At 44.0% G+C, this 14861-nt stretch overlaps 1 long non-coding RNA gene across 1 annotated transcript; it reads right to left on the reverse strand.

Moving 5' to 3' along the window:
- Nucleotides 1-10539: 10539 nt before the first annotated feature.
- LOC308384531 lies at nt 10540-13570 on the reverse strand. The gene is made up of 3 exons (XR_013969332.1): nt 13492-13570; nt 12815-13192; nt 10540-10698 (listed from the first exon to the last, which is right to left on the reverse strand). It is a non-coding gene; the product is annotated as an uncharacterized lncRNA (long non-coding RNA).
- Nucleotides 13571-14861: the final 1291 nt, after the last annotated feature.

Consider the following 14861-nt stretch of genomic DNA (forward strand, 5'->3'; position numbering starts at 1 on the left):
GTCATTACCCACGTGAGCATTGAAGTCTCCCAGCAGGACAACAGAGTCTCCAGGTGGAGCACCTTCCAGCACCCCCCCCCCCCCCCGGGACTCTAAGAAGGCTGGGTACTCCGAACTGCCACTCGGCGCAGATGACAGTCAGGGTCGGGGAACGGCCCTAAGGCGCAGGGAACAAACCCTCTCGTCCACCGGGAAAAACCCCAACGTATCGGCAGCAAGCCGATGGGATATTAAAATACCCACCCCAGCCCGCTGCCTCTCACCAGGGGCAACTCCAGACTGAGACAGAGTCCAGCCCCTCTCCAGGAGACTGGTTCCAGAACCCAAGCCATGCGTAGATGTGAGCCCGACTATATCTACCTCTCAACCTCACGCACTAACTCAGGCTCCTTCCCCACCAGAGAGGTGACATTCCATGTCCCTATTGCCAGTCTTGGCAGCCGGGGGTCATTCCGCCAGGGCCTCCGCTCCTGGCCGCCACCCAATGCACCCGACCCCTATGGTGCCTCCTGCGAGTGGTGGGCCTGTGGGAGGATGGGCCCATGTCTCCTCTTCGGGCTGTGCCCGGCCGGGCCCCATGGACTAAGGCCCGGCCACCAGACGCTCGCCTTCGGGCACCCTCCCCGGGCCTGGCTCCAGGGCGGGGCCCCGGTAACCCTATCCCGGGCAGGGTAAACTGTTCCCTCGATAACTGCAGGAATGTCTTAAAGACATAAAGACCTGGATGGCCGCTAACTTTCTGCTTCTTAATTCAGATAAAACTGAGGTTATTGTACTCGGCCCTGAAAAGCCTAGAAATATGGTATCTAACCAGATTCTTACTCTGGATGGCATTACCTTGGCCTCCAGTAACGCTGTGAGGAACCTTGGAGTAATTTTTGACCAGGATATGTCCTTCAACGCACGTATTAAACAAATATGTAAGACTGCATTCTTCCATTTGCGCAACATCTCTAAAATTAGAAATATCCTGTCTCAGAGTGACGCTGAAAAACTAGTTCATGCATTTATTACTTCCAGGCTGGACTACTGTAATTCATTATTATCAGGATGTCCAAAAAACTCGCTGAAAAGCCTTCAGCTAATCCAAAATGCTGCAGCAAGAGTACTGACAGGGACTAGAAAGAGAGAGCATATTTCTCCTGTTTTGGCTTCCCTTCATTGGCTTCCTGTTAAATCCAGAATTGAATTCAAAATCCTGCTCCTCACATACAAGGTCTTAAATAATCAGGCCCCATCTTATCTTAATGACCTTGTAGTACCATATCACCCTATTAGAGCACTTCGCTCTCGCTCTGCAGGCCTACTTGTTGTTCCTAGAGTATTTAAAAGTAGAATGGGAGGGAGAGCCTTCAGTTTTCAGGCCCCTCTTCTGTGGAACCAGCTTCCAGTTTGGATTCAGGAGACAGACACTATCTCTACTTTCAAGATTAGGCTTAAAACTTTCCTTTTTGCTAAAGCATATAGTTAGGGCTGGACCAGGTGACCCTGAATCCTCCCTTAGTTATGCTGCAATAGACATAGGCTGCCGGGGGATTCCCATGATGCATTGAGTTTTTCCTTTCCAGTCACCTTTCTCGCTCACTATGTATTAACAGACCTCTCTGCATTGAATCATATCTGTTATTAATCTGTCTCTCTTTCACAGCATGTCTTTTATCCTGTCTTCCTTCTCTCACCCCAACCGCTCGCAGCAGATGGCCGCCCCTCCCTGAGCCTGGTTCTGCCGGAGGTTTCTTCCTGTTAAAAGGGAGTTTTTCCTTCCCACTGTTGCCAAAGTGCTTGCTCATAGGGGGTCATATGATTGTTGGGTTTTTCTCTGTATCTATGAAGCGCCTTGAGGCGACTTATGTTGTGATTTGGCGCTATATAAATAAAATTGAATTGATATTTTTTTTCATAAGGGTCTTCTGAATCGCTCTTTGTCTGGTCCCTCACCCAGGACCAATTTGCCATGGGAGACCCTACCAGGGGGCAAAAGCCCCCAGACAACATAGCCCCTGGGATCCCTGGGACACACAAACCCCTCCACCACGATAAGGTAGCGATTCAAGGAGGACCACTTAGTGATTTTTTTGTAAGTGGGTATAATTTGAAAATGCTTTTACTAGTACAGTGGATGTTCTTTAAATATTTAACATTTAAAGTGTGTGTCACTTTACAGACTCCATCTTCAGTTTTGGTTTGGTCTCACCGTTGTAGGTCATAACACAAACAAGTCGTCAAGTCAAGCAGTTGAGGAAAGGGCTTAAGGAAACCATGGTATGGCCGCTTCTGACAGAAAGATCAGACATCATTCTTCTTTTCTTACCAAGGGAATCAGAGACTGCTCCCTGTTGTGAGGTAAGGTCAGGTCACATCTTTTAACATCTGAATAGTAAAAGGTATTTGGTTAATTTATGAAGGATGAACATTAATTGTTGACACAAAACACCAATTTACTATTTTGTATGCTTGGGTTAGTTGAACAGCTGGGTTACATTTAATAAAAATATACCTAATGTTGCTGATGCTCTTAAGACTACAAGATAAGTAAAGCTATAAAATGACTGTGGCCTGCCACAGAAGATGAAGATGAGGGAGAAAAGGAATGCTCTCAAGGATAAATGCAGAGTGGCAGGTTACCTTCGGTCCTTCATTGAAAATGGTAAGTCTACTGCGATAGGTATTTTGCCATTGGTTTTCTCTGATTATACTTTGGTAAATTACATACAGTCCAGTGATCTTGGGTCATTATCAAAGTACACTATAGTAGAGCTGGGCAATATGAGATTTTTTCATATCACGATATGTTTTTTTTTTCATTTCAGGCGATAACTATATCTATCACGATAGAAGCCAAATAACCATATTTGTAAGATTTAAATGTGCCATTGCTCACAAGTAAAATGTGAAATAATCAGCAGCTTGTTTTGATTTAAATATTTATTTCCCATAATAAGTTCAACAGGGTAGATGTACTAAGGAACATGAGACTTTTTCAGATAAATAAAGGCAAATATTGCAAACTACACAAAAGGCAGCCGCTAAAGCGTTTAAGTTTCAAAATAGATCAAACAAAACAGACTAAATTGTCAATTCCACTTAGAAACAAAATATTAATTCTAAAAATAAATCTTAGTTTGTTTTGCAGAAGAACAGACAAAATTGAGTAACTTTTGTCAATATCAAACTGAAAACTAAAAGGAAATTCTCAATCCCTCCTTGTTGTATAGCTTAGCTTTTTAAACAGTTTTAAGAGTTACTTTAGTCTGACAAAAGCCGAATGACAAATTAGCGCTTCCAGTCAGAGACTGAGCATGCACCAGTTTATTGTATTTCCAGACTTGCTTTCGGCACAATTTACATTGCGTGCTACTCTGTTTTTTGTCAGACTTGAAATAGCCGAAATACCTTCACACTACGGAACTTCTATGGCTCTTCCGTTCGACAATCTCTCCGGCGTTGGAACCATCATCTGTTTTCTCTTCGGTAACCTTCGGTCACGCTCTCGGTTGATTTTTCTCTAGTCGGCACACTCATTTCCTCCATTACCCGGGCAGCACGGCAGCTGGCCGCTTCCCAAACAAATACACATGTGCGGCTTGGCACTTGTGCTGTACGTAACAAGTCACGTGATGTGACACTGCGGCTGTGATTGGTTCGGCTCTGCGTTACTAAATTTGGATTGGCTTTTTTTTTTTTTTTTTTTTTTGAGGACAAGAGCGGTGAGGTCTATCGCAATAGTTAAATTTTTCTATCGAGAAAAAGTTATTTCGCAAAACATATCATTATCGTTCTATCGCCCAGCTCTACACTATAGTCAGTGTTGGGGAGTAACAGAATACATGTACCGCCGTTACGTATTTAAAATACAAAATATGAGTAACTGTATTCCGTTACAGTTTAAAAAGGTGGTATTTAGAATACAGTTACTTTGTTGAAATAAATGGATTACACTGCGGTACTTGTTTCATTTTGTCACGGGTCAGGACTGTTTGGGTTTTGACAACTATGTTCTGTTGTTCCAGGCGGCAGCGTTACGGTTGCCATGGTTACAGGGCGACGCTCTCTCTCTGCGACTGCGTGTTTCCTGGGTGAGAGAGCGCCTTTTCGTTGTTGTTGTTGTTGTGCTAAGCTAACAGGCAGAATGCTACAAGCATAGCTCTAAAGAATGTAGCATCATGGGCAGTGTAGTCCGTGTTGCAGGGAGAATGGACTGCCATACCCATTATGTGTCTGTGAGCGCGAGGAGGGAGAAAAAGGGGAGTGGAAAGGTACGAGTTGTCATCGAGCAAAAACGGGAGCTGGAAGCATGTAAATATAATAATAACCATTTCAGCCAAGAAGAGTGCCTGACGAGCCCAGTTGTAAGTAAGCTATTAAGACTCGACTGTACACAGTGTTCGTGTTTTCCTCCGAAAACAATAAGTTCCGTTGGAGCAGCCTGTCAACGCCTCTCTGTCTCTCGCAAGAAAAGTTGACCCAGACAACAAAGTAAAGCTATTTTTCGGCTACGAGCCGACAGGGACCCCGCCGTATTAGTCAGAGGTCCCTTTACTACAGTTCGGAGTCGCGGACCTTCAGTAATAGTAATAAATCAAAATCAAATCAAATCACTTTTATTGTCACATCACATGTGCAGGTACATTGGTACAGTACATGTGAGTGAAATTCTTGTGTGCGAGCTTCACAAGCAACAGAGTTGTGCAAAATACAATAATGTAAACAAGCAAAATACAAGAATGGCTACATCTGAAACTAATAAATACATGTACAATATATAATAGTATATGCATTTCTGGATGTGTATTAAGGCTGGGCCATATTATACCGTTCACGGTAATACCGGTATAATGTTAGGCAACGATAGGAAAATGAAATATCGCGATAGAATGGGAGTAAAACGCGCATGCGCAGTGCCTTTGTTTTCATACACACATGGCCGATTGTTGAGTGAAACAGATGAACCAGAATTGGTTTGTAAAAATGGTGCAACTTCCGTGATGTGGAACTGGTTTGGTGTTTGTCCGTCAGATGCACAACAAAGCACATTTTTTTGCAGAACATGCAAGCAGCCGTTGTTATTGTCGTATTTGTCGGACTAAGATGCTCTTAAATCTGGGAGTAATCTGGGTCCTAAACTCCGTATGTTTCAGGTCAAACAACACTGCAGCATCACTTAGAGTTAAAAACTGTCTAAATTCTTTCATCTTTAATAAAACGATCAGCATTGCTGCTTTACCAGGTGTAACTATAAAGTTTAACTTCCAGGCATCCATGAAAACAAAAGTTATTACATTTAACGGAGTTAGCAGGAAGCTAGCGGAAGTTAGCTCGCTAGTTTCGCTAGTTACCTAAGCATGATATTGCATGTTCTGACTGAGAGATTTCTGAAAAAAATCAAACGTACAGCTCTGCTATCACTTCCAACATAAATGAAGACAGGAAACTAAACAGCAGTGACGTTTGTAGGGTTACTGAAGTTGGGCTAGCTGGTATATAATGATGTGCTACGTGATCGCTAGCGACACAGCTATGTTAGCATAACATAAACAGTGAAGCTGGAGGACGAACACTAACACTTTTCCACTTATAAAAGTTAACGTGAAGTTTCTTCATGGTTAGACAAATGCAATCGCATGGCAGGATGCTGTAAACGGACCAAACGTCAGTCAGGAGAACAACTGAGATAATCCATCCACAATACGAGGTTAGTCATTAATATACTGCAACAACATGGGAATAGAGCAGCTGCCAGAGAATTCAACATTAATGAATCAATGGTACAGAAGTGGAGGAAGCAAGAAGAATGAGTTTAATAAAGTTTGATTTATCTGACTGCTTTGTTTCGCTTAATGTGCCTTATAATCCCGTGCACCTTATGGTCCGAAAAATGCGTACTGCACACTGCAGTTTAATGTTGCAAAGCACCTCTTTTTAACTTCAGTGGATATTATACATGGTTATGCTCAGGATATGTCAGCCCATTTCTACTGGAAATGCCTTTTGGTTAAACTTTCAGCAAGGAATTTGCATTTGCACTGTTACATTTTTATAAAGCTTTAATGTACATAAAAACCAGCTTCTTGTTTAAGTGAAAATAAATGGAAGGTTCTCTTTTTGCGCTAGTAATGTTGTGGAGTTGTATTTTGTCTCGCATCAATTATATCGTCTGTTATATCGTTATCGCAAATTTTCAAATATATATCGTGATAAATATTTTTGGCCATATCGCCCTGCTCTAATGTGTATACTAAATATTTTTCTGTGTGTACACATATTTTACAAATTAAATAGAGTAAACAATATATAAAAATATACAGAGTTGAGACATGTGCAAAACAGTGGCATTACTGTACAGTATGGAGTGCATAATGTTGAAGTTCCAGTAGTGGAGGTGAGGTGTCTATGACGTGTTCAGCAGTCTGATGGCCTGGTGGAAGAAGCTGTCTCTCAGTCTGCTGGTACGGGACCGGATGCTGCAGAACCTCCTTCCTGATGGAAGTAGTCTGAACAGTTTATGGCTGGGGTGACTGGAGTCCTTGATGATCCTCCCCGCTTTCCTCAGGCACCGCTTCCTGTAGATGTCTTGGAGGGAGGGAAGCTCACCTCCAATTATCCGTTCAGAGCACCGCACTACTCGCTGGAGAGCTTTGCAGTTGTAGGCGGTGCTGTTGCCATACCAGGTGGTGATTCATCCAGTGAGGATGCTCTCAATGGCACAGTGATAGAAGGTCCTGAGGATGCGGGGGCTCATGCCGAATCTTTTCAGTCTCCTGAGAAAGAAGAGGCGCTGCTGCGCCTTCACTGTTTTGTTTGTGTGTACTGACCACGTAAGATCCTCAGCCAGATGTACACCAAGGAACCGGAAGCTGCTCACTCTCTCCACAGCAGCGCCATTGATGGTGATGGGGGTGTGTACTTCTCTGCACCTCCGGAAGTCCACTATCAACTCCTTTGTCTTTGCGACGTTGAGGGTGAGATGGTTGTCTTGACACCAGTAAGCTGTCTCATCACCATTGGTGATAAGACCCACCACTGTAGTGTCGTCCGCAAACTTCACAATGATGTTGGAGTTGTTAGTGGCTGTGCAGTCGTAGGTGTAGAGTGAGTATAGGAGAGGGCTCAGTACACACCCCTGTGGAGCTTCAGTGTGATGGGGGATGAGGTGATGCTGCCCAGTCTGACCACTTGGCGTCTGTCAGACAGGAAGCTAAGGATCCAGCTGCAGAGGGAGCTGCTCAGTCCTAGATCCTGCAGTTTCCTGTCCAGCTTCGAGGGAACGATGGTATTGAATGCTGAGCTGTAATCTACAAACAGCATTCTCACATAAGTGTCTCTCTTCTCCAGGTGTGACAGGGCAGTATGTAGTGTCAGGGCTATGGCATCATCAGTGGACCTGTTGTGGCGGTATGCGAACTGTAGAGGGTCCAGTGAGTCGGGTAGTGCAGAGCGGATGAAGTCCCTGACCAGCTTCTTGAAGCATTTGCTCACGATGGGGGTCAGGGCTACAGGTCGCCAGTCGTTCAATGAGGAGATGGTGGAGGATTTGGGTACAGGTATGATGGTGGCCATTTTGAAGCAGGCTGGGACTACAGACAGAGAGAGGGAAAGGTTGAAGGTGTGTGAACACTCCAGCCAGCTGAGCCGCGCATGACTTGAGGACGCGGCCGGGAATCCCGTCCGGACCAGTAGCTTTGCGTGCGTTCACCTTCCTGAAGCACTTCCGCACAGCCTCCTCAGACACAGTGTGTGCACTGACGTCATCCGCGGTGCGCACACTGTCCGGTCTCATGGTGTTCGCTGTGTCGAATCTAGCGTAGAATACGTTTAGATCCTCACACAGAGGCCGTGGTCTGCGGTGTGCTGGTTTTCCCTCTAAAGTCTGCGATCGTGTTTAGTCCCTGCCACATACTCCGAGGGTTGTCAAACTGTTGCTCCACCCTGTCCCTGTACTCACGTTTGGCTGCTTTGATCGTCTTCCGGTGTTGGTAATGTGCGTGTTTGTAGTCCGATGTGTTCGCGGAGGCAAAGGCGGTGCTCCGTGCCGCGCGAACATCTCCGTTAATCCAGGGTTTTTGATTTGGGAAGGATTTAACTGTTCTGGATGGGACGACATCTTCCACGCATTTCCTGATAAATCCGCAGACTGAGTCTGTGTACTCATCAATGTCCCTAGCAGCCACGTGAAACATTTCCCAGTCCGTGTGATCAAAACAGTCCCGCAGCGCAGACTCCAATTGGTCCGTCCAACAGTGCACCGCCCTCCGGGTTGGAGCTTCCTGTTTCAGCTTCTGCCTGTAGGCGGGCAGGAGCAGGATGGAGGGTGATCTGATTGGCCGAATGGGGCGCGGGGGAGGGCTTTGTACGCATCCCGGAAAGAGGTGTAGCAGTGGTCAAGTAGCCGGTCTCCACGAGTGTTAAAGTGAATGTGTTGGTGGAGTTTCGGTGAGACTTTCTTCAGGTTTCCCTTATTAAAGTCTCCGGCTGTGATAAACGCCGCCTCTGGGTGTGCGGTTTCCTCACTGCTGATCACGCTGTACAGTTCCCTGAGTGCTCGGTCAGTGTCGGCTTGTGGGGGAATGTAAACAGCCGTAATAATCACTGCTGTAAATTCCCTCGGTAGCCAGAATGGCCGGCACTTAATCATCAGGTACTCCAGGTCCGGTGAGCAGAAGGATTTGACCGGGTGCACGTTCGCATAATCACACCAGCTGTTGTTGATCATGAAACATACACCACCGCCTCTGCTTTTCCCAGTAAGGTCCTGTGACCTGTCCGCGCGATGCACGGAGAACCCCGGTAGTTGTATTGCAGAGTCCGGTACCTTGTCCAATAGCCAGGTTTCTGTGAGGCAGATCACGCAGCAGTCCCGCATCTCTCGCTGGAATGAGATCCGTGCCTGAAGCTCGCACAGCTTGTTCTCCAGAGACTGCACATTAGCCAGTAATAAACTGGGTAACGGTGGTCTGTTAGTGCGCCGTCTCAGTCGAACCTGAACACCAGATCTTCTCCCTCTGCGTCGGCGTTTGCGGCCTCCAGGGCCAGAGAACAAAGGCGTCTCAGGTGAGATGAATGGGGGGTCTGCAAACGGAGCGTCCGTGTTGCAAAACTTGAACTCCGGAAAGTTATAAGAAAGACCGTCTTTTATGTCCAGTAAGGTTTGTCGGTCGTACACAAGGAGACATGTGCTACTCGCGAAAAAATGAAGGAAAAGGAAAATTAAACACAGAAAAAAGCTGTTGCTTGGGGGAGCTCGCGACGAGGCTGCCATACTCGGCGCCATCTTGGGTTTTCAAATCACACATCAATAGTACATTCACGTTGTTGTAAAAAGCATGATAATATATTAAGTAATCCAAAGTATTCAGAATACGTTACTGTCATTGAGTAACGTAACGGAATACGTTACAGAATACATTTTGGGGCATGTATTCTGTAATCTGTAGTGGAATACATTTTAAAAGTAACCTTCCCAACACTGACTATAGTATAATTTTGTTTGGTTATTTGCTCCATGCAATACATAAAGAGTGGTGGCATTATCAGTTGCACTAGAATTGTATGTAGACTACCTTTAGCTTTGTTAACATAAAAATATCTATAACAGCTACAACAGCAATTTGAGTGGGGCAAAAATGTCTGGGGCCCTGTATGTAAGTGGTCATCTTTTACGGTATTTCTCCATAAAAGATTCACAATAATGACTATAGAAGGTCATTATAGTTTAAAACAATCGTCTGTTGCAGCATCTTGTGCACAACAAAAAGCCCTCATCAAGTTTTGGACAGGATGGGAAGTCTTGCCGAGAAATGACTGTGGAAGTGGTCAACAGCAGTCTTCCAAAGTCTTCCACCGGTTTTGAAGTACTACGTCTTCCTGCACACTACTGTACCTATGAGTCATTTCTAATGGACATTCAGGTGTGTCTCAACTCTACTGACTCAGGTTTTGGTCTGGTTTACAATTGATTCCATAACGACATGGTAAAATTAGACCATTTCTTCTTTCTTGCATCACATTACTGTATTCAGTGTTCAAAGAAACGGACAATCTAGTGAGTTCTAGTTTGTTTGTGTGTTTTTTTTTTTTTTTTTTTTTTTGTTTTTTAATACACTTGACAGTGAAAAATACACAGTACAGGTGAGCATTTATGGCTTTTTTAATATAAACTGATGAAGAGTTCAGATATCAAAATCAGTTGTTCACTGTACATTATAAATTACACAGTATGTTTTGTTTATACTCGCTACTGGTACAAAAAATTTCTAGAAAAAATTATCTGAATTAAGATGTTACACTACTATACTGTGTTCATTGTATTAAATCTGCTCAGAGTTGACATGTACTGTATATCCAACCAAGAAATGAATATCATTAAGTGACAGCTGTATAAAACAAATCCTGTTTTATAGCCACTCATTGTTTTGTTGAAAATGAAATTGGTTATGCTGTTTTGAGTCAGTATTAGCTACAAAGCCATAGATGTAGAAATTAAAAAAAAAAAAAAAAAAAAAAAAAAAAAAAAAAATCACCCTGACATCGAAACTGATTAAATGTGATAGTGTCTTTCTACAAGTGATTTTGAAGTATCGGTAGCACAGCAGGGTGTTGTTCATTCAGTGCATCTGGGAGCTGAATCTCAGGAATGGTGATCTCATTTGATAGGCGGCGATTATGTTGTCCTGTCCAGTCCACACCATAATCCTCATCAACCTGAAAGAGCATGCACAGGTTTTAAATCTAAACTGAAGAGGTGTTTCCTGCAGCTGTTCCTAAATGGACTTATTGAGTCTGCCAGGGCCTATGTGAGTTGCTTAGGCATTGGCTACCAACTAATTATTCATTCACCCATTCTAGGTCAGGATTGGTTCTCTTCAGGTATAACAAATTTAACTTTGTTTAAAGTATTGCCATCTATACAGGGCTCTAGACTAACTTTTTGCCATGGTTGCACTGGTGCGCCTAAAAATAAAATTTAGGCGCACCAGCACACAATTTAGGCGTACAAGCACAAAAGTTAGGCGTACCCATTTTTTTTTTTTTTTTTTTTAACTGCTTTACTTAACACCGCAGTTTTACATGTTCACGTTTTTTTTTTTTTGATTTGTAAATGATTAACAACCTTTCAAAATGATTAACTTGACACCCCCTTTGCTGCCCAAATTAACAGCAGCTCCATCAGCCCCCATAGCAATGATTTTATCCAACCAGTTACTGCACTGGTCCCCAAGAGCAGCAAATGCTTTCTTTGAGGCAGCATAAATTCCTAAACAAATTAAAACAAAACAAAACTATTTACTTATCAGATCAAGAGTTTACAATGCAGTCTTTTTCAGTTTGAGTTTCTATATTCATGTATTATTGCTATGTTTAATTTTCAATGATAAGAACATGCTAGATATGGTTAATTCAGTAACACGACGTAATATTATTAATCATATACATAGGCTACGTGACATGACATGGCTTACCTTGGGCATGGGCATGCTGGACCTCAATGTGTCCAATCAGTATATTCGCTGGTCTTCCTTTTTGCAAGATACGAGCGTACACAATGACACATTCTTTTGTGGCGATGTCTGTGTCTCCATCGATCAGGAAGGCCATGTATGTACTGTTCGCAATTTCCACTGACGTCTTTTTTTTTTTTTTTTTTTTCCCAGTGTGTCAGCGATTACGCCTATAAACTGGGCGCACGCAACATCATTGCTGTATGTGGGGTTTATGTCCAAGCCATTTTTCCTGTGAAGAGTTATTTCTGACTTGAACTTAGTAAACGGAACTTCTTCTTTTGCAATATTGTAGGCGATGTTAAACTTAATGATCATCTCGGCCTCCTCCGATGACCTGTTTACTCCTGCCTGCCGCTGAAAGGCAGTGGGGAGCGGGGACATTTTGGCAGAGCATTTATCGCGGCATATAATGTGTCTTCTCGATGCTGTATGCTTTTTCAGCGGTTCAATTCGAAACGTATTAGCACCAGTGACAAATGCTGTGTTGCCGGCCATGGTCTTTCCACACTCGCGACAATAAATGCAGTGCATCATATTGTCAGCTTGGCTGTATCTTAGCCAGGGAAACTGGTCAAGCCACTCGATTCGAAATCTATACATTTTCTCACTTTTACTTTCAGTGGACTCCGGCTGGGAGTCGATCGTATGTGGCTCATTTTCTGATGCCGTCTCCGGACCAGTGTTTGACAAAAACAGAGGTTGATGGCTCCGTGTCAGAGCGCTGGCTCAGAATTTTGGACTGATCAGGCCTTAACTTAACGAAAAAGTTATCAATTGTTCTTTTCATATTTTCTCAATACCAACTTCATACACTTCTGACCTGGGCTACTCACCCTTCTCTATCTGCCCGCACTTTCAAACGTAAACACAAGTAGGTCTGCAGGAATATCTGGACCACGGCCAATCACAGAGGTCCCCGCCTCTGAGTATCTCTGATTGGTTTAGAACACGACATGGGCATAATGTGTGTCTGTTGTTGAACACACGGAGACTTTCAGGGTTGCTGAAACTTTTTTTTTTTTTTTTTTTCCGAGAAAATACTTGGTCGCACCGGTGCAACCAAGTATTTTTTTTTTTTTTTTTTTTTTTTTTATTAGTCGCACCATGGAGAAATTTGGTCGCATTTGCGACCAAATTGGTCGCACTCTAGAGCCCAGGTGGGATAAAAGGAGAGAATGGCTTGGGAGACATTTCCACTTACAGGAAGAAAAAAAAAAAATTGGTATACCAACTTGCACAGTAGAAATGAACTCATCTCCACTACAGATAGCAGAGTTTTACATACAAGAACAAATATGGATCAAATAGTCATGTACCTGTGACAAATCTTGTCCCTCCTTTCTGTGCAGCAACCAGAGGTGCAGGGGTGAATGGTTGTTTGCTTTTCTGAGTCCATGCTGATTCCATGCTTCCTGGAATGACTGAAGATGTTGAATGTGATGCAAAAAGCATCTGTGCAGAGCAAACAAGTGAATTTTTTCACCAGGGTTGAGCAGTCCTTGAATCTCCAGCTGGGTGAAGATGTTTTCATATACACCCCTCCACAGGCGCTCAATGCTGATTTCCATCTATATGCCAAAGGTGATTTGCTGCTGATACACTGTACTGAAAACGCCTTGCAGTCTTAATAGATAACCGTCGCATCTTGACCCCTTCTGGATTGACTCGTCTCATTGAATCCATCAGTCGAAATCCTGATTAACAAACAGATCATGTCTTAGTACTAACAACTACAAAAAGACTGTATTGTAAACACTAATGCATATGGGACAGATCATCATTGTGTCAGGTAAGTATCCAGGTGCTGTACAGATTTAGTGAGGAGAGAGAATCGTGTACAGACTGGTTCAAACAGGAACATAACTGCATAACAGTGATAAGAAGATGCTAGTCATTTTTGATGCCTACATTCAAATATCACATCAAGGCCACACTGACACATGCTTTCCAGGCCGGAAACTGGTGTTTGGATATTTTAACAATATCAGCTTACTTTGAATGTATATGCCTCTGGATCGTAGATGTCCCATCATCATTCTGCAGTTGGCCGCTGAATGTCCAGCACTTTTGAATCCAAATCCACATCTCCAATAGAAGAATTCCTATCAGATTTTCTGCACATAAAACATTTTTTCATATAACAGCAAATCTCAACAAAGTTTTCCAATTAATGCTGAAAGAACCAAGGACGTAAATGTATTCTTGTTTTAGCTTTACCGAAGACACCAGAGAAAGTATGATATACACTCAACAAAAATATAAACGCAACACCTTTGTTACTGCTCCCATTCCCCATGGGATGGACGTAGAGACCTAAAATTCATTCCAGATACACAATATAACCATCCCTCCCAAACAGTGGTCACAAATCAGTCCAAAGGTGTGGTAATGGGCACATCTGCTATATTGAGATAATCCATCCCACCTCACAGGTGTGCCACATCAGGATGCTGATCTGACATCATGAGTAGTGCACAGGTGTACCTCAGACTGCCCACAACAAAAGGCCACCCTGGAATGTGCAGTTTTGTCTCACAGCAAAATGCCACAGATGCCACAAGCAATGAGGGAGCGTGCAATTGGCATGCTGACAGCAGGAATGTCAACCAGATCTGTCGCCCGTGCATTGAATGTTCATTTCTCAACCATAAACCGTCTCCACAGGCGTTTCAGAGAATATGGCAGCACATCCAACCAGCCTCACAACCGCAGACCTCGTGTAACCACACCAGCCCAGGACCTCCACATCCAGCAGGTTCACCTCCAAGATCGTCTGAGACCAGCCACCCAGACAGCTGCTGGAACAATTGGTTTGCACAACCAAACAATTTCTGCACAAACTGTCAGAAACCGTCTCAGGGACGCTCAACTGCATGCCCGTCGTCCTCATCGGGGTCTTGACCTGACTCCAGCTCATCGCCGTAACAGACTTGTGTGGGCAAATGCTCACATTCGATGGCGTCTGGCACGTTGGAGAGGTGTGCGCTTCACGGATGAATCATGGTTCACATTGTTCAGGGCAGATGGCAGCTGAGAATGTCCCAGTTCTTGCATGGCCAGCATACTCACCGGACATGTCACCCATTGAGCATGTTCGGGATGTGCTTGACCGGCGTATACGACAGCGTGTACCAGTTCCCACGAATATCCAACAACCTCGCACAGCCATTGAAGTGGAGTGGACCAACATTCCACAGGCCACAATTGACAATCTGATAGACTCCATGCAACGATGTGTTGCACTGCATGAGGCAAATGGTGGTCACACCAGATACTGACCGGTTCTGGGTCCCCAGACCCCCAATAGCGCAAAAAAACTGCACATTCCAGGGTGGCCTTTTGTTGTGGGCAGTCTGAGGTACA

The sequence above is a fragment of the Rhamphochromis sp. 'chilingali' genome (assembly GCF_963969265.1).
Source record: "Rhamphochromis sp. 'chilingali' genome assembly, chromosome: 17".
Taxonomy (NCBI): Eukaryota; Metazoa; Chordata; class Actinopteri; order Cichliformes; family Cichlidae; genus Rhamphochromis; species Rhamphochromis sp. 'chilingali'.